Consider the following 17630-nt stretch of genomic DNA (forward strand, 5'->3'; position numbering starts at 1 on the left):
AGCTCCACCTGCTTGTAACTGCACAAGTCTGATAGCTTTTCACTGGGCTGAGTGCTCAACACTGCTCTTTCCCATTTTCCTATGCATAGAGTTAAAAAAGAGATGTAACCTGACACCTCATTGTGCTGGCAGTGTTGACTTTGATTTTGAGTTTGCACAGTGACATAAAGAAAGCAGCATATCTTAGGGTACAGATCGATGAGTAGGAAGAGAATCTTAAAAAATGTACAAACTTTTTTCTGGAGAGGGCCTGGGTAGCTCAGTCGGTAGAGCATCAGACTTTTAATCTGAGGGTCCAGGGTTCAAGTCCCTGTTCAGGCGTCTTTTAAATTTCATCCTATCACTTTGTTTAAATTTCAGCTTGTGCTTTAAGTTAAGTTACATGCTTAGTTCACTCATTTGTTATTAAAAAATAAAAATGTTGCTTTTCTTCTAGATAGGAAAAGATACATTTGAATATCTCCAAACTGAATGCACGATGCTTTGCTTGATTTTGGCATTGTACAGTGATATTAAGCAGGAACATATGTTTCCCATAAAAAGCAAGCAGAACCAAAGTGAGTTCTACTTTTCTCTGTAGCACATGTGGCATCAACATTATGAAAGACAATAAACATCAGTACTGAGCTGTACGTATGTGAATTCAGCTTTGGAGAAAGCTAAATCAATTGCTTGATGTTGCAGCTCCACCTGCTTGTAACTGCACAAGTCTGATAGCTTTTCACTGGGCTGAGTGCTCAACACTGCTCTTTCCCATTTTCCTATGCATAGAGTTAAAAAAGAGATGTAACCTGACACCTCATTGTGCTGGCAGTGTTGACTTTGATTTTGAGTTTGCACAGTGACATAAAGAAAGCAGCATATCTTAGGGTACAGATCGATGAATAGGAAGAGAATCTTAAAAAATGTACAAACTTTTTTCTGGAGAGGGCCTGGGTAGCTCAGTCGGTAGAGCATCAGACTTTTAATCTGAGGGTCCAGGGTTCAAGTCCCTGTTCAGGCGTCTTTTAAATTTCATCCTATCACTTTGTTTAAATTTCAGCTTGTGCTTTAAGTTAAGTTACATGCTTAGTTCACTCATTTGTTATTAAAAAATAAAAATGTTGCTTTTCTTCTAGATAGGAAAAGATACATTTGAATATGTCCAAACTGAATGCACGATGCTTTGCTTGATTTTGGCATTGTACAGTGATATTAAGCAGGAACATATGTTTCCCATAAAAAGCAAGCAGAACCACAGTGAGTTCTACTTTTCTCTGTAGCACATGTGGCATCAACATTATGAAAGACAATAAACATCAGTACTGAGCTGTACGTATGTGAATTCAGCTTTGGAGAAAGCTAAATCAATTGCTTGATGTTGCAGCTCCACCTGCTTGTAACTGCACAAGTCTGATAGCTTTTCACTGGGCTGAGTGCTCAACACTGCTCTTTCCCATTTTCCTATGCATAGAGTTAAAAAAGAGATGTAACCTGACACCTCATTGTGCTGGCAGTGTTGACTTTGATTTTGAGTTTGCACAGTGACATAAAGAAAGCAGCATATCTTAGGCTACAGATCGATGAATAGGAAGAGAATCTTAAAAAATGTACAAACTTTTTTCTGGAGAGGGCCTGGGTAGCTCAGTCGGTAGAGCATCAGACTTTTAATCTGAGGGTCCAGGGTTCAAGTCCCTGTTCAGGCGTCTTTTAAATTTCATCCTATCACTTTGTTTAAATTTCAGCTTGTGCTTTAAGTTAAGTTACATGCTTAGTTCACTCATTTGTTATTAAAAAATAAAAATGTTGCTTTTCTTCTAGATAGGAAAAGATACATTTGAATATGTCCAAACTGAATGCACGATGCTTTGCTTGATTTTGGCATTGTACAGTGATATTAAGCAGGAACATATGTTTCCCATAAAAAGCAAGCAGAACCACAGTGAGTTCTACTTTTCTCTGTAGCACATGTGGCATCAACATTATGAAAGACAATAAACATCAGTACTGAGCTGTACGTATGTGAATTCAGCTTTGGAGAAAGCTAAATCAATTGCTTGATGTTGCAGCTCCACCTGCTTGTAACTGCACAAGTCTGATAGCTTTTCACTGGGCTGAGTGCTCAACACTGCTCTTTCCCATTTTCCTATGCATAGAGTTAAAAAAGAGATGTAACCTGACACCTCATTGTGCTGGCAGTGTTGACTTTGATTTTGAGTTTGCACAGTGACATAAAGAAAGCAGCATATCTTAGGGTACAGATCGATGAATAGGAAGAGAATCTTAAAAAATGTACAAACTTTTTTCTGGAGAGGGCCTGGGTAGCTCAGTCGGTAGAGCATCAGACTTTTAATCTGAGGGTCCAGGGTTCAAGTCCCTGTTCAGGCGTCTTTTAAATTTCATCCTATCACTTTGTTTAAATTTCAGCTTGTGCTTTAAGTTAAGTTACATGCTTAGTTCACTCATTTGTTATTAAAAAATAAAAATGTTGCTTTTCTTCTAGATAGGAAAAGATACATTTGAATATGTCCAAACTGAATGCACGATGCTTTGCTTGATTTTGGCATTGTACAGTGATATTAAGCAGGAACATATGTTTCCCATAAAAAGCAAGCAGAACCACAGTGAGTTCTACTTTTCTCTGTAGCACATGTGGCATCAACATTATGAAAGACAATAAACATCAGTACTGAGCTGTACGTATGTGAATTCAGCTTTGGAGAAAGCTAAATCAATTGCTTGATGTTGCAGCTCCACCTGCTTGTAACTGCACAAGTCTGATAGCTTTTCACTGGGCTGAGTGCTCAACACTGCTCTTTCCCATTTTCCTATGCATAGAGTTAAAAAAGAGATGTAACCTGACACCTCATTGTGCTGGCAGTGTTGACTTTGATTTTGAGTTTGCACAGTGACATAAAGAAAGCAGCATATCTTAGGCTACAGATCGATGAATAGGAAGAGAATCTTAAAAAATGTACAAACTTTTTTCTGGAGAGGGCCTGGGTAGCTCAGTCGGTAGAGCATCAGACTTTTAATCTGAGGGTCCAGGGTTCAAGTCCCTGTTCAGGCGTCTTTTAAATTTCATCCTATCACTTTGTTTAAATTTCAGCTTGTGCTTTAAGTTAAGTTACATGCTTAGTTCACTCATTTGTTATTAAAAAATAAAAATGTTGCTTTTCTTCTAGATAGGAAAAGATACATTTGAATATGTCCAAACTGAATGCACGATGCTTTGCTTGATTTTGGCATTGTACAGTGATATTAAGCAGGAACATATGTTTCCCATAAAAAGCAAGCAGAACCACAGTGAGTTCTACTTTTCTCTGTAGCACATGTGGCATCAACATTATGAAAGACAATAAACATCAGTACTGAGCTGTACGTATGTGAATTCAGCTTTGGAGAAAGCTAAATCAATTGCTTGATGTTGCAGCTCCACCTGCTTGTAACTGCACAAGTCTGATAGCTTTTCACTGGGCTGAGTGCTCAACACTGCTCTTTCCCATTTTCCTATGCATAGAGTTAAAAAAGAGATGTAACCTGACACCTCATTGTGCTGGCAGTGTTGACTTTGATTTTGAGTTTGCACAGTGACATAAAGAAAGCAGCATATCTTAGGGTACAGATCGATGAATAGGAAGAGAATCTTAAAAAATGTACAAACTTTTTTCTGGAGAGGGCCTGGGTAGCTCAGTCGGTAGAGCATCAGACTTTTAATCTGAGGGTCCAGGGTTCAAGTCCCTGTTCAGGCGTCTTTTAAATTTCATCCTATCACTTTGTTTAAATTTCAGCTTGTGCTTTAAGTTAAGTTACATGCTTAGTTCACTCATTTGTTATTAAAAAATAAAAATGTTGCTTTTCTTCTAGATAGGAAAAGATACATTTGAATATGTCCAAACTGAATGCACGATGCTTTGCTTGATTTTGGCATTGTACAGTGATATTAAGCAGGAACATATGTTTCCCATAAAAAGCAAGCAGAACCAAAGTGAGTTCTACTTTTCTCTGTAGCACATGTGGCATCAACATTATGAAAGACAATAAACATCAGTACTGAGCTGTACGTATGTGAATTCAGCTTTGGAGAAAGCTAAATCAATTGCTTGATGTTGCAGCTCCACCTGCTTGTAACTGCACAAGTCTGATAGCTTTTCACTGGGCTGAGTGCTCAACACTGCTCTTTCCCATTTTCCTATGCATAGAGTTAAAAAAGAGATGTAACCTGACACCTCATTGTGCTGGCAGTGTTGACTTTGATTTTGAGTTTGCACAGTGACATAAAGAAAGCAGCATATCTTAGGGTACAGATCGATGAATAGGAAGAGAATCTTAAAAAATGTACAAACTTTTTTCTGGAGAGGGCCTGGGTAGCTCAGTCGGTAGAGCATCAGACTTTTAATCTGAGGGTCCAGGGTTCAAGTCCCTGTTCAGGCGTCTTTTAAATTTCATCCTATCACTTTGTTTAAATTTCAGCTTGTGCTTTAAGTTAAGTTACATGCTTAGTTCACTCATTTGTTATTAAAAAATAAAAATGTTGCTTTTCTTCTAGATAGGAAAAGATACATTTGAATATGTCCAAACTGAATGCACGATGCTTTGCTTGATTTTGGCATTGTACAGTGATATTAAGCAGGAACATATGTTTCCCATAAAAAGCAAGCAGAACCAAAGTGAGTTCTACTTTTCTCTGTAGCACATGTGGCATCAACATTAAAAAAGACAATAAACATCAGTACTGAGCTGTACGTATGTGAATTCAGCTTTGGAGAAAGCTAAATCAATTGCTTGATGTTGCAGCTCCACCTGCTTGTAACTGCACAAGTCTGATAGCTTTTCACTGGGCTGAGTGCTCAACACTGCTCTTTCCCATTTTCCTATGCATAGAGTTAAAAAAGAGATGTAACCTGACACCTCATTGTGCTGGCAGTGTTGACTTTGATTTTGAGTTTGCACAGTGACATAAAGAAAGCAGCATATCTTAGGGTACAGATCGATGAATAGGAAGAGAATCTTAAAAAATGTACAAACTTTTTTCTGGAGAGGGCCTGGGTAGCTCAGTCGGTAGAGCATCAGACTTTTAATCTGAGGGTCCAGGGTTCAAGTCCCTGTTCAGGCGTCTTTTAAATTTCATCCTATCACTTTGTTTAAATTTCAGCTTGTGCTTTAAGTTAAGTTACATGCTTAGTTCACTCATTTGTTATTAAAAAATAAAAATGTTGCTTTTCTTCTAGATAGGAAAAGATACATTTGAATATGTCCAAACTGAATGCACGATGCTTTGCTTGATTTTGGCATTGTACAGTGATATTAAGCAGGAACATATGTTTCCCATAAAAAGCAAGCAGAACCACAGTGAGTTCTACTTTTCTCTGTAGCACATGTGGCATCAACATTATGAAAGACAATAAACATCAGTACTGAGCTGTACGTATGTGAATTCAGCTTTGGAGAAAGCTAAATCGATTGCTTGATGTTGCAGCTCCACCTGCTTGTAACTGCACAAGTCTGATAGCTTTTCACTGGGCTGAGTGCTCAACACTGCTCTTTCCCATTTTCCTATGCATAGAGTTAAAAAAGAGATGTAACCTGGCACCTCATTGTGCTGGCAGTGTTGACTTTGATTTTGAGTTTGCACAGTGACATAAAGAATGCAGCATATCTTAGGGTACAGATCGATGAATAGGAAGAGAATCTTAAAAAATGTACAAACTTTTTTCTGGAGAGGGCCTGGGTAGCTCAGTCGGTAGAGCATCAGACTTTTAATCTGAGGGTCCAGGGTTCAAGTCCCTGTTCAGGCGTCTTTTAAATTTCATCCTATCACTTTGTTTAAATTTCAGCTTGTGCTTTAAGTTAAGTTACATGCTTAGTTCACTCATTTGTTATTAAAAAATAAAAATGTTGCTTTTCTTCTAGATAGGAAAAGATACATTTGAATATGTCCAAACTGAATGCACGATGCTTTGCTTGATTTTGGCATTGTACAGTGATATTAAGCAGGAACATATGTTTCCCATAAAAAGCAAGCAGAACCACAGTGAGTTCTACTTTTCTCTGTAGCACATGTGGCATCAACATTATGAAAGACAATAAACATCAGTACTGAGCTGTACGTATGTGAATTCAGCTTTGGAGAAAGCTAAATCAATTGCTTGATGTTGCAGCTCCACCTGCTTGTAACTGCACAAGTCTGATAGCTTTTCACTGGGCTGAGTGCTCAACACTGCTCTTTCCCATTTTCCTATGCATAGAGTTAAAAAAGAGATGTAACCTGACACCTCATTGTGCTGGCAGTGTTGACTTTGATTTTGAGTTTGCACAGTGACATAAAGAAAGCAGCATATCTTAGGGTACAGATCGATGAATAGGAAGAGAATCTTAAAAAATGTACAAACTTTTTTCTGGAGAGGGCCTGGGTAGCTCAGTCGGTAGAGCATCAGACTTTTAATCTGAGGGTCCAGGGTTCAAGTCCCTGTTCAGGCGTCTTTTAAATTTCATCCTATCACTTTGTTTAAATTTCAGCTTGTGCTTTAAGTTAAGTTACATGCTTAGTTCACTCATTTGTTATTAAAAAATAAAAATGTTGCTTTTCTTCTAGATAGGAAAAGATACATTTGAATATGTCCAAACTGAATGCACGATGCTTTGCTTGATTTTGGCATTGTACAGTGATATTAAGCAGGAACATATGTTTCCCATAAAAAGCAAGCAGAACCAAAGTGAGTTCTACTTTTCTCTGTAGCACATGTGGCATCAACATTATGAAAGACAATAAACATCAGTACTGAGCTGTACGTATGTGAATTCAGCTTTGGAGAAAGCTAAATCAATTGCTTGATGTTGCAGCTCCACCTGCTTGTAACTGCACAAGTCTGATAGCTTTTCACTGGGCTGAGTGCTCAACACTGCTCTTTCCCATTTTCCTATGCATAGAGTTAAAAAAGAGATGTAACCTGACACCTCATTGTGCTGGCAGTGTTGACTTTGATTTTGAGTTTGCACAGTGACATAAAGAAAGCAGCATATCTTAGGGTACAGATCGATGAATAGGAAGAGAATCTTAAAAAATGTACAAACTTTTTTCTGGAGAGGGCCTGGGTAGCTCAGTCGGTAGAGCATCAGACTTTTAATCTGAGGGTCCAGGGTTCAAGTCCCTGTTCAGGCGTCTTTTAAATTTCATCCTATCACTTTGTTTAAATTTCAGCTTGTGCTTTAAGTTAAGTTACATGCTTAGTTCACTCATTTGTTATTAAAAAATAAAAATGTTGCTTTTCTTCTAGATAGGAAAAGATACATTTGAATATGTCCAAACTGAATGCACGATGCTTTGCTTGATTTTGGCATTGTACAGTGATATTAAGCAGGAACATATGTTTCCCATAAAAAGCAAGCAGAACCACAGTGAGTTCTACTTTTCTCTGTAGCACATGTGGCATCAACATTATGAAAGACAATAAACATCAGTACTGAGCTGTACGTATGTGAATTCAGCTTTGGAGAAAGCTAAATCGATTGCTTGATGTTGCAGCTCCACCTGCTTGTAACTGCACAAGTCTGATAGCTTTTCACTGGGCTGAGTGCTCAACACTGCTCTTTCCCATTTTCCTATGCATAGAGTTAAAAAAGAGATGTAACCTGACACCTCATTGTGCTGGCAGTGTTGACTTTGATTTTGAGTTTGCACAGTGACATAAAGAAAGCAGCATATCTTAGGGTACAGATCGATGAATAGGAAGAGAATCTTAAAAAATGTACAAACTTTTTTCTGGAGAGGGCCTGGGTAGCTCAGTCGGTAGAGCATCAGACTTTTAATCTGAGGGTCCAGGGTTCAAGTCCCTGTTCAGGCGTCTTTTAAATTTCATCCTATCACTTTGTTTAAATTTCAGCTTGTGCTTTAAGTTAAGTTACATGCTTAGTTCACTCATTTGTTATTAAAAAATAAAAATGTTGCTTTTCTTCTAGATAGGAAAAGATACATTTGAATATGTCCAAACTGAATGCACGATGCTTTGCTTGATTTTGGCATTGTACAGTGATATTAAGCAGGAACATATGTTTCCCATAAAAAGCAAGCAGAACCACAGTGAGTTCTACTTTTCTCTGTAGCACATGTGGCATCAACATTATGAAAGACAATAAACATCAGTACTGAGCTGTACGTATGTGAATTCAGCTTTGGAGAAAGCTAAATCGATTGCTTGATGTTGCAGCTCCACCTGCTTGTAACTGCACAAGTCTGATAGCTTTTCACTGGGCTGAGTGCTCAACACTGCTCTTTCCCATTTTCCTATGCATAGAGTTAAAAAAGAGATGTAACCTGACACCTCATTGTGCTGGCAGTGTTGACTTTGATTTTGAGTTTGCACAGTGACATAAAGAATGCAGCATATCTTAGGGTACAGATCGATGAATAGGAAGAGAATCTTAAAAAATGTACAAACTTTTTTCTGGAGAGGGCCTGGGTAGCTCAGTCGGTAGAGCATCAGACTTTTAATCTGAGGGTCCAGGGTTCAAGTCCCTGTTCAGGCGTCTTTTAAATTTCATCCTATCACTTTGTTTAAATTTCAGCTTGTGCTTTAAGTTAAGTTACATGCTTAGTTCACTCATTTGTTATTAAAAAATAAAAATGTTGCTTTTCTTCTAGATAGGAAAAGATACATTTGAATATGTCCAAACTGAATGCACGATGCTTTGCTTGATTTTGGCATTGTACAGTGATATTAAGCAGGAACATATGTTTCCCATAAAAAGCAAGCAGAACCACAGTGAGTTCTACTTTTCTCTGTAGCACATGTGGCATCAACATTATGAAAGACAATAAACATCAGTACTGAGCTGTACGTATGTGAATTCAGCTTTGGAGAAAGCTAAATCGATTGCTTGATGTTGTAGCTCCACCTGCTTGTAACTGCACAAGTCTGATAGCTTTTCACTGGGCTGAGTGCTCAACACTGCTCTTTCCCATTTTCCTATGCATAGAGTTAAAAAAGAGATGTAACCTGACACCTCATTGTGCTGGCAGTGTTGACTTTGATTTTGAGTTTGCACAGTGACATAAAGAAAGCAGCATATCTTAGGGTACAGATCGATGAATAGGAAGAGAATCTTAAAAAATGTACAAACATTTTTTTGGAGAGGGCCTGGGTAGCTCAGTCGGTAGAGCATCAGACTTTTAATCTGAGGGTCCAGGGTTCAAGTCCCTGTTCAGGCGTCTTTTAAATTTCATCCTATCACTTTGTTTAAATTTCAGCTTGTGCTTTAAGTTAAGTTACATGCTTAGTTCACTCATTTGTTATTAAAAAATAAAAATGTTGCTTTTCTTCTAGATAGGAAAAGATACATTTGAATATGTCCAAACTGAATGCACGATGCTTTGCTTGATTTTGGCATTGTACAGTGATATTAAGCAGGAACATATGTTTCCCATAAAAAGCAAGCAGAACCAAAGTGAGTTCTACTTTTCTCTGTAGCACATGTGGCATCAACATTATGAAAGACAATAAACATCAGTATTGAGCTGTACGTATGTGAATTCAGCTTTGGAGAAAGCTAAATCAATTGCTTGATGTTGCAGCTCCACCTGCTTGTAACTGCACAAGTCTGATAGCTTTTCACTGGGCTGAGTGCTCAACACTGCTCTTTCCCATTTTCCTATGCATAGAGTTAAAAAAGAGATGTAACCTGACACCTCATTGTGCTGGCAGTGTTGACTTTGATTTTGAGTTTGCACAGTGACATAAAGAATGCAGCATATCTTAGGGTACAGATCGATGAATAGGAAGAGAATCTTAAAAAATGTACAAACTTTTTTCTGGAGAGGGCCTGGGTAGCTCAGTCGGTAGAGCATCAGACTTTTAATCTGAGGGTCCAGGGTTCAAGTCCCTGTTCAGGCGTCTTTTAAATTTCATCCTATCACTTTGTTTAAATTTCAGCTTGTGCTTTAAGTTAAGTTACATGCTTAGTTCACTCATTTGTTATTAAAAAATAAAAATGTTGCTTTTCTTCTAGATAGGAAAAGATACATTTGAATATGTCCAAACTGAATGCACGATGCTTTGCTTGATTTTGGCATTGTACAGTGATATTAAGCAGGAACATATGTTTCCCATAAAAAGCAAGCAGAACCACAGTGAGTTCTACTTTTCTCTGTAGCACATGTGGCATCAACATTATGAAAGACAATAAACATCAGTACTGAGCTGTACGTATGTGAATTCAGCTTTGGAGAAAGCTAAATCGATTGCTTGATGTTGCAGCTCCACCTGCTTGTAACTGCACAAGTCTGATAGCTTTTCACTGGGCTGAGTGCTCAACACTGCTCTTTCCCATTTTCCTATGCATAGAGTTAAAAAAGAGATGTAACCTGACACCTCATTGTGCTGGCAGTGTTGACTTTGATTTTGAGTTTGCACAGTGACATAAAGAAAGCAGCATATCTTAGGGTACAGATCGATGAATAGGAAGAGAATCTTAAAAAATGTACAAACATTTTTCTGGAGAGGGCCTGGGTAGCTCAGTCGGTAGAGCATCAGACTTTTAATCTGAGGGTCCAGGGTTCAAGTCCCTGTTCAGGCGTCTTTTAAATTTCATCCTATCACTTTGTTTAAATTTCAGCTTGTGCTTTAAGTTAAGTTACATGCTTAGTTCACTCATTTGTTATTAAAAAATAAAAATGTTGCTTTTCTTCTAGATAGGAAAAGATACATTTGAATATGTCCAAACTGAATGCACGATGCTTTGCTTGATTTTGGCATTGTACAGTGATATTAAGCAGGAACATATGTTTCCCATAAAAAGCAAGCAGAACCACAGTGAGTTCTACTTTTCTCTGTAGCACATGTGGCATCAACATTATGAAAGACAATAAACATCAGTACTGAGCTGTACGTATGTGAATTCAGCTTTGGAGAAAGCTAAATCAATTGCTTGATGTTGCAGCTCCACCTGCTTGTAACTGCACAAGTCTGATAGCTTTTCACTGGGCTGAGTGCTCAACACTGCTCTTTCCCATTTTCCTATGCATAGAGTTAAAAAAGAGATGTAACCTGACACCTCATTGTGCTGGCAGTGTTGACTTTGATTTTGAGTTTGCACAGTGACATAAAGAAAGCAGCATATCTTAGGGTACAGATCGATGAATAGGAAGAGAATCTTAAAAAATGTACAAACTTTTTTCTGGAGAGGGCCTGGGTAGCTCAGTCGGTAGAGCATCAGACTTTTAATCTGAGGGTCCAGGGTTCAAGTCCCTGTTCAGGCGTCTTTTAAATTTCATCCTATCACTTTGTTTAAATTTCAGCTTGTGCTTTAAGTTAAGTTACATGCTTAGTTCACTCATTTGTTATTAAAAAATAAAAATGTTGCTTTTCTTCTAGATAGGAAAAGATACATTTGAATATGTCCAAACTGAATGCACGATGCTTTGCTTGATTTTGGCATTGTACAGTGATATTAAGCAGGAACATATGTTTCCCATAAAAAGCAAGCAGAACCACAGTGAGTTCTACTTTTCTCTGTAGCACATGTGGCATCAACATTATGAAAGACAATAAACATCAGTACTGAGCTGTACGTATGTGAATTCAGCTTTGGAGAAAGCTAAATCGATTGCTTGATGTTGCAGCTCCACCTGCTTGTAACTGCACAAGTCTGATAGCTTTTCACTGGGCTGAGTGCTCAACACTGCTCTTTCCCATTTTCCTATGCATAGAGTTAAAAAAGAGATGTAACCTGACACCTCATTGTGCTGGCAGTGTTGACTTTGATTTTGAGTTTGCACAGTGACATAAAGAAAGCAGCATATCTTAGGGTACAGATCGATGAATAGGAAGAGAATCTTAAAAAATGTACAAACTTTTTTCTGGAGAGGGCCTGGGTAGCTCAGTCGGTAGAGCATCAGACTTTTAATCTGAGGGTCCAGGGTTCAAGTCCCTGTTCAGGCGTCTTTTAAATTTCATCCTATCACTTTGTTTAAATTTCAGCTTGTGCTTTAAGTTAAGTTACATGCTTAGTTCACTCATTTGTTATTAAAAAATAAAAATGTTGCTTTTCTTCTAGATAGGAAAAGATACATTTGAATATGTCCAAACTGAATGCACGATGCTTTGCTTGATTTTGGCATTGTACAGTGATATTAAGCAGGAACATATGTTTCCCATAAAAAGCAAGCAGAACCACAGTGAGTTCTACTTTTCTCTGTAGCACATGTGGCATCAACATTATGAAAGACAATAAACATCAGTACTGAGCTGTACGTATGTGAATTCAGCTTTGGAGAAAGCTAAATCGATTGCTTGATGTTGCAGCTCCACCTGCTTGTAACTGCACAAGTCTGATAGCTTTTCACTGGGCTGAGTGCTCAACACTGCTCTTTCCCATTTTCCTATGCATAGAGTTAAAAAAGAGATGTAACCTGACACCTCATTGTGCTGGCAGTGTTGACTTTGATTTTGAGTTTGCACAGTGACATAAAGAAAGCAGCATATCTTAGGGTACAGATCGATGAATAGGAAGAGAATCTTAAAAAATGTACAAACTTTTTTCTGGAGAGGGCCTGGGTAGCTCAGTCGGTAGAGCATCAGACTTTTAATCTGAGGGTCCAGGGTTCAAGTCCCTGTTCAGGCGTCTTTTAAATTTCATCCTATCACTTTGTTTAAATTTCAGCTTGTGCTTTAAGTTAAGTTACATGCTTAGTTCACTCATTTGTTATTAAAAAATAAAAATGTTGCTTTTCTTCTAGATAGGAAAAGATACATTTGAATATGTCCAAACTGAATGCACGATGCTTTGCTTGATTTTGGCATTGTACAGTGATATTAAGCAGGAACATATGTTTCCCATAAAAAGCAAGCAGAACCACAGTGAGTTCTACTTTTCTCTGTAGCACATGTGGCATCAACATTATGAAAGACAATAAACATCAGTACTGAGCTGTACGTATGTGAATTCAGCTTTGGAGAAAGCTAAATCAATTGCTTGATGTTGCAGCTCCACCTGCTTGTAACTGCACAAGTCTGATAGCTTTTCACTGGGCTGAGTGCTCAACACTGCTCTTTCCCATTTTCCTATGCATAGAGTTAAAAAAGAGATGTAACCTGACACCTCATTGTGCTGGCAGTGTTGACTTTGATTTTGAGTTTGCACAGTGACATAAAGAAAGCAGCATATCTTAGGGTACAGATCGATGAATAGGAAGAGAATCTTAAAAAATGTACAAACTTTTTTCTGGAGAGGGCCTGGGTAGCTCAGTCGGTAGAGCATCAGACTTTTAATCTGAGGGTCCAGGGTTCAAGTCCCTGTTCAGGCGTCTTTTAAATTTCATCCTATCACTTTGTTTAAATTTCAGCTTGTGCTTTAAGTTAAGTTACATGCTTAGTTCACTCATTTGTTATTAAAAAATAAAAATGTTGCTTTTCTTCTAGATAGGAAAAGATACATTTGAATATGTCCAAACTGAATGCACGATGCTTTGCTTGATTTTGGCATTGTACAGTGATATTAAGCAGGAACATATGTTTCCCATAAAAAGCAAGCAGAACCACAGTGAGTTCTACTTTTCTCTGTAGCACATGTGGCATCAACATTATGAAAGACAATAAACATCAGTACTGAGCTGTACGTATGTGAATTCAGCTTTGGAGAAAGCTAAATCGATTGCTTGATGTTGCAGCTCCACCTGCTTGTAACTGCACAAGTCTGATAGCTTTTCACTGGGCTGAGTGCTCAACACTGCTCTTTCCCATTTTCCTATGCATAGAGTTAAAAAAGAGATGTAACCTGACACCTCATTGTGCTGGCAGTGTTGACTTTGATTTTGAGTTTGCACAGTGACATAAAGAAAGCAGCATATCTTAGGGTACAGATCGATGAATAGGAAGAGAATCTTAAAAAATGTACAAACTTTTTTCTGGAGAGGGCCTGGGTAGCTCAGTCGGTAGAGCATCAGACTTTTAATCTGAGGGTCCAGGGTTCAAGTCCCTGTTCAGGCGTCTTTTAAATTTCATCCTATCACTTTGTTTAAATTTCAGCTTGTGCTTTAAGTTAAGTTACATGCTTAGTTCACTCATTTGTTATTAAAAAATAAAAATGTTGCTTTTCTTCTAGATAGGAAAAGATACATTTGAATATGTCCAAACTGAATGCACGATGCTTTGCTTGATTTTGGCATTGTACAGTGATATTAAGCAGGAACATATGTTTCCCATAAAAAGCAAGCAGAACCACAGTGAGTTCTACTTTTCTCTGTAGCACATGTGGCATCAACATTATGAAAGACAATAAACATCAGTACTGAGCTGTACGTATGTGAATTCAGCTTTGGAGAAAGCTAAATCGATTGCTTGATGTTGCAGCTCCACCTGCTTGTAACTGCACAAGTCTGATAGCTTTTCACTGGGCTGAGTGCTCAACACTGCTCTTTCCCATTTTCCTATGCATAGAGTTAAAAAAGAGATGTAACCTGACACCTCATTGTGCTGGCAGTGTTGACTTTGATTTTGAGTTTGCACAGTGACATAAAGAAAGCAGCATATCTTAGGGTACAGATCGATGAATAGGAAGAGAATCTTAAAAAATGTACAAACTTTTTTCTGGAGAGGGCCTGGGTAGCTCAGTCGGTAGAGCATCAGACTTTTAATCTGAGGGTCCAGGGTTCAAGTCCCTGTTCAGGCGTCTTTTAAATTTCATCCTATCACTTTGTTTAAATTTCAGCTTGTGCTTTAAGTTAAGTTACATGCTTAGTTCACTCATTTGTTATTAAAAAATAAAAATGTTGCTTTTCTTCTAGATAGGAAAAGATACATTTGAATATGTCCAAACTGAATGCACGATGCTTTGCTTGATTTTGGCATTGTACAGTGATATTAAGCAGGAACATATGTTTCCCATAAAAAGCAAGCAGAACCACAGTGAGTTCTACTTTTCTCTGTAGCACATGTGGCATCAACATTATGAAAGACAATAAACATCAGTACTGAGCTGTACGTATGTGAATTCAGCTTTGGAGAAAGCTAAATCGATTGCTTGATGTTGCAGCTCCACCTGCTTGTAACTGCACAAGTCTGATAGCTTTTCACTGGGCTGAGTGCTCAACACTGCTCTTTCCCATTTTCCTATGCATAGAGTTAAAAAAGAGATGTAACCTGACACCTCATTGTGCTGGCAGTGTTGACTTTGATTTTGAGTTTGCACAGTGACATAAAGAAAGCAGCATATCTTAGGGTACAGATCGATGAATAGGAAGAGAATCTTAAAAAATGTACAAACATTTTTTTGGAGAGGGCCTGGGTAGCTCAGTCGGTAGAGCATCAGACTTTTAATCTGAGGGTCCAGGGTTCAAGTCCCTGTTCAGGCGTCTTTTAAATTTCATCCTATCACTTTGTTTAAATTTCAGCTTGTGCTTTAAGTTAAGTTACATGCTTAGTTCACTCATTTGTTATTAAAAAATAAAAATGTTGCTTTTCTTCTAGATAGGAAAAGATACATTTGAATATGTCCAAACTGAATGCACGATGCTTTGCTTGATTTTGGCATTGTACAGTGATATTAAGCAGGAACATATGTTTCCCATAAAAAGCAAGCAGAACCACAGTGAGTTCTACTTTTCTCTGTAGCACATGTGGCATCAACATTATGAAAGACAATAAACATCAGTACTGAGCTGTACGTATGTGAATTCAGCTTTGGAGAAAGCTAAATCAATTGCTTGATGTTGCAGCTCCACCTGCTTGTAACTGCACAAGTCTGATAGCTTTTCACTGGGCTGAGTGCTCAACACTGCTCTTTCCCATTTTCCTATGCATAGAGTTAAAAAAGAGATGTAACCTGACACCTCATTGTGCTGGCAGTGTTGACTTTGATTTTGAGTTTGCACAGTGACATAAAGAAAGCAGCATATCTTAGGGTACAGATCGATGAATAGGAAGAGAATCTTAAAAAATGTACAAACTTTTTTCTGGAGAGGGCCTGGGTAGCTCAGTCGGTAGAGCATCTGAGGGTCCAGGGTTCAAGTCCCTGTTCAGGCGTCTTTTAAATTTCATCCTATCACTTTGTTTAAATTTCAGCTTGTGCTTTAAGTTAAGTTACATGCTTAGTTCACTCATTTGTTATTAAAAAATAAAAATGTTGCTTTTCTTCTAGATAGGAAAAGATACATTTGAATATGTCCAAACTGAATGCACGATGCTTTGCTTGATTTTGGCATTGTACAGTGATATTAAGCAGGAACATATGTTTCCCATAAAAAGCAAGCAGAACCAAAGTGAGTTCTACTTTTCTCTGTAGCACATGTGGCATCAACATTATGAAAGACAATAAACATCAGTACTGAGCTGTACGTATGTGAATTCAGCTTTGGAGAAAGCTAAATCAATTGCTTGATGTTGCAGCTCCACCTGCTTGTAACTGCACAAGTCTGATAGCTTTTCACTGGGCTGAGTGCTCAACACTGCTCTTTCCCATTTTCCTATGCATAGAGTTAAAAAAGAGATGTAACCTGACACCTCATTGTGCTGGCAGTGTTGACTTTGATTTTGAGTTTGCACAGTGACATAAAGAAAGCAGCATATCTTAGGGTACAGATCGATGAATAGGAAGAGAATCTTAAAAAATGTACAAACTTTTTTCTGGAGAGGGCCTGGGTAGCTCAGTCGGTAGAGCATCAGACTTTTAATCTGAGGGTCCAGGGTTCAAGTCCCTGTTCAGGCGTCTTTTAAATTTCATCCTATCACTTTGTTTAAATTTCAGCTTGTGCTTTAAGTTAAGTTACATGCTTAGTTCACTCATTTGTTATTAAAAAATAAAAATGTTGCTTTTCTTCTAGATAGGAAAAGATACATTTGAATATGTCCAAACTGAATGCACGATGCTTTGCTTGATTTTGGCATTGTACAGTGATATTAAGCAGGAACATATGTTTCCCATAAAAAGCAAGCAGAACCACAGTGAGTTCTACTTTTCTCTGTAGCACATGTGGCATCAACATTATGAAAGACAATAAACATCAGTACTGAGCTGTACGTATGTGAATTCAGCTTTGGAGAAAGCTAAATCGATTGCTTGATGTTGCAGCTCCACCTGCTTGTAACTGCACAAGTCTGATAGCTTTTCACTGGGCTGAGTGCTCAACACTGCTCTTTCCCATTTTCCTATGCATAGAGTTAAAAAAGAGATGTAACCTGACACCTCATTGTGCTGGCAGTGTTGACTTTGATTTTGAGTTTGCACAGTGACATAAAGAAAGCAGCATATCTTAGGGTACAGATCGATGAATAGGAAGAGAATCTTAATAAATGTACAAACTTTTTTCTGGAGAGGGCCTGGGTAGCTCAGTCAGTAGAGCATCAGACTTTTAATCTGAGGGTCCAGGGTTCAAGTCCCTGTTCAGGCGTCTTTTAAATTTCATCCTATCACTTTGTTTAAATTTCAGCTTGTGCTTTAAGTTAAGTTACATGCTTAGTTCACTCATTTGTTATTAAAAAATAAAAATGTTGCTTTTCTTCTAGATAGGAAAAGATACATTTGAATATGTCCAAACTGAATGCACGATGCTTTGCTTGATTTTGGCATTGTACAGTGATATTAAGCAGGAACATATGTTTCCCATAAAAAGCAAGCAGAACCACAGTGAGTTCTACTTTTCTCTGTAGCACATGTGGCAT

The 17630-nt window shown here is 38.0% G+C and overlaps 24 non-coding genes across 24 annotated transcripts; all 24 read left to right on the plus strand.

The window, feature by feature from the left end:
• Positions 1-248: 248 nt before the first annotated feature.
• On the plus strand, positions 249-321 carry TRNAK-UUU (transfer RNA lysine (anticodon UUU)). Its single transcript has one exon. It is a non-coding gene; the product is annotated as a tRNA-Lys (tRNA).
• A 609-nt stretch (positions 322-930) lies between these two features.
• Positions 931-1003, plus strand: TRNAK-UUU (transfer RNA lysine (anticodon UUU)). The gene has a single exon. It is a non-coding gene; the product is annotated as a tRNA-Lys (tRNA).
• Positions 1004-1612: 609 nt separating this feature from the next.
• TRNAK-UUU (transfer RNA lysine (anticodon UUU)) lies at positions 1613-1685 on the plus strand. The gene has a single exon. It is a non-coding gene; the product is annotated as a tRNA-Lys (tRNA).
• A 609-nt stretch (positions 1686-2294) lies between these two features.
• Positions 2295-2367, plus strand: TRNAK-UUU (transfer RNA lysine (anticodon UUU)). The gene has a single exon. It is a non-coding gene; the product is annotated as a tRNA-Lys (tRNA).
• A 609-nt stretch (positions 2368-2976) lies between these two features.
• Positions 2977-3049, plus strand: TRNAK-UUU (transfer RNA lysine (anticodon UUU)). Its single transcript has one exon. It is a non-coding gene; the product is annotated as a tRNA-Lys (tRNA).
• Positions 3050-3658: 609 nt separating this feature from the next.
• Positions 3659-3731, plus strand: TRNAK-UUU (transfer RNA lysine (anticodon UUU)). The gene has a single exon. It is a non-coding gene; the product is annotated as a tRNA-Lys (tRNA).
• A 609-nt stretch (positions 3732-4340) lies between these two features.
• Positions 4341-4413, plus strand: TRNAK-UUU (transfer RNA lysine (anticodon UUU)). The gene has a single exon. It is a non-coding gene; the product is annotated as a tRNA-Lys (tRNA).
• A 609-nt stretch (positions 4414-5022) lies between these two features.
• On the plus strand, positions 5023-5095 carry TRNAK-UUU (transfer RNA lysine (anticodon UUU)). The gene has a single exon. It is a non-coding gene; the product is annotated as a tRNA-Lys (tRNA).
• Positions 5096-5704: 609 nt separating this feature from the next.
• On the plus strand, positions 5705-5777 carry TRNAK-UUU (transfer RNA lysine (anticodon UUU)). The gene has a single exon. It is a non-coding gene; the product is annotated as a tRNA-Lys (tRNA).
• A 609-nt stretch (positions 5778-6386) lies between these two features.
• On the plus strand, positions 6387-6459 carry TRNAK-UUU (transfer RNA lysine (anticodon UUU)). Its single transcript has one exon. It is a non-coding gene; the product is annotated as a tRNA-Lys (tRNA).
• A 609-nt stretch (positions 6460-7068) lies between these two features.
• TRNAK-UUU (transfer RNA lysine (anticodon UUU)) lies at positions 7069-7141 on the plus strand. The gene has a single exon. It is a non-coding gene; the product is annotated as a tRNA-Lys (tRNA).
• Positions 7142-7750: 609 nt separating this feature from the next.
• TRNAK-UUU (transfer RNA lysine (anticodon UUU)) lies at positions 7751-7823 on the plus strand. The gene has a single exon. It is a non-coding gene; the product is annotated as a tRNA-Lys (tRNA).
• Positions 7824-8432: 609 nt separating this feature from the next.
• On the plus strand, positions 8433-8505 carry TRNAK-UUU (transfer RNA lysine (anticodon UUU)). The gene has a single exon. It is a non-coding gene; the product is annotated as a tRNA-Lys (tRNA).
• A 609-nt stretch (positions 8506-9114) lies between these two features.
• TRNAK-UUU (transfer RNA lysine (anticodon UUU)) lies at positions 9115-9187 on the plus strand. The gene has a single exon. It is a non-coding gene; the product is annotated as a tRNA-Lys (tRNA).
• A 609-nt stretch (positions 9188-9796) lies between these two features.
• Positions 9797-9869, plus strand: TRNAK-UUU (transfer RNA lysine (anticodon UUU)). The gene has a single exon. It is a non-coding gene; the product is annotated as a tRNA-Lys (tRNA).
• Positions 9870-10478: 609 nt separating this feature from the next.
• Positions 10479-10551, plus strand: TRNAK-UUU (transfer RNA lysine (anticodon UUU)). The gene has a single exon. It is a non-coding gene; the product is annotated as a tRNA-Lys (tRNA).
• Positions 10552-11160: 609 nt separating this feature from the next.
• On the plus strand, positions 11161-11233 carry TRNAK-UUU (transfer RNA lysine (anticodon UUU)). Its single transcript has one exon. It is a non-coding gene; the product is annotated as a tRNA-Lys (tRNA).
• Positions 11234-11842: 609 nt separating this feature from the next.
• On the plus strand, positions 11843-11915 carry TRNAK-UUU (transfer RNA lysine (anticodon UUU)). Its single transcript has one exon. It is a non-coding gene; the product is annotated as a tRNA-Lys (tRNA).
• Positions 11916-12524: 609 nt separating this feature from the next.
• On the plus strand, positions 12525-12597 carry TRNAK-UUU (transfer RNA lysine (anticodon UUU)). The gene has a single exon. It is a non-coding gene; the product is annotated as a tRNA-Lys (tRNA).
• Positions 12598-13206: 609 nt separating this feature from the next.
• TRNAK-UUU (transfer RNA lysine (anticodon UUU)) lies at positions 13207-13279 on the plus strand. Its single transcript has one exon. It is a non-coding gene; the product is annotated as a tRNA-Lys (tRNA).
• A 609-nt stretch (positions 13280-13888) lies between these two features.
• Positions 13889-13961, plus strand: TRNAK-UUU (transfer RNA lysine (anticodon UUU)). Its single transcript has one exon. It is a non-coding gene; the product is annotated as a tRNA-Lys (tRNA).
• A 609-nt stretch (positions 13962-14570) lies between these two features.
• TRNAK-UUU (transfer RNA lysine (anticodon UUU)) lies at positions 14571-14643 on the plus strand. Its single transcript has one exon. It is a non-coding gene; the product is annotated as a tRNA-Lys (tRNA).
• A 609-nt stretch (positions 14644-15252) lies between these two features.
• On the plus strand, positions 15253-15325 carry TRNAK-UUU (transfer RNA lysine (anticodon UUU)). Its single transcript has one exon. It is a non-coding gene; the product is annotated as a tRNA-Lys (tRNA).
• A 1279-nt stretch (positions 15326-16604) lies between these two features.
• On the plus strand, positions 16605-16677 carry TRNAK-UUU (transfer RNA lysine (anticodon UUU)). The gene has a single exon. It is a non-coding gene; the product is annotated as a tRNA-Lys (tRNA).
• Positions 16678-17630: the final 953 nt, after the last annotated feature.

The sequence above is a fragment of the Ranitomeya variabilis genome, chromosome 1, assembly GCF_051348905.1.
Source record: "Ranitomeya variabilis isolate aRanVar5 chromosome 1, aRanVar5.hap1, whole genome shotgun sequence".
In the NCBI taxonomy this organism is placed as follows: Eukaryota; Metazoa; Chordata; class Amphibia; order Anura; family Dendrobatidae; genus Ranitomeya; species Ranitomeya variabilis.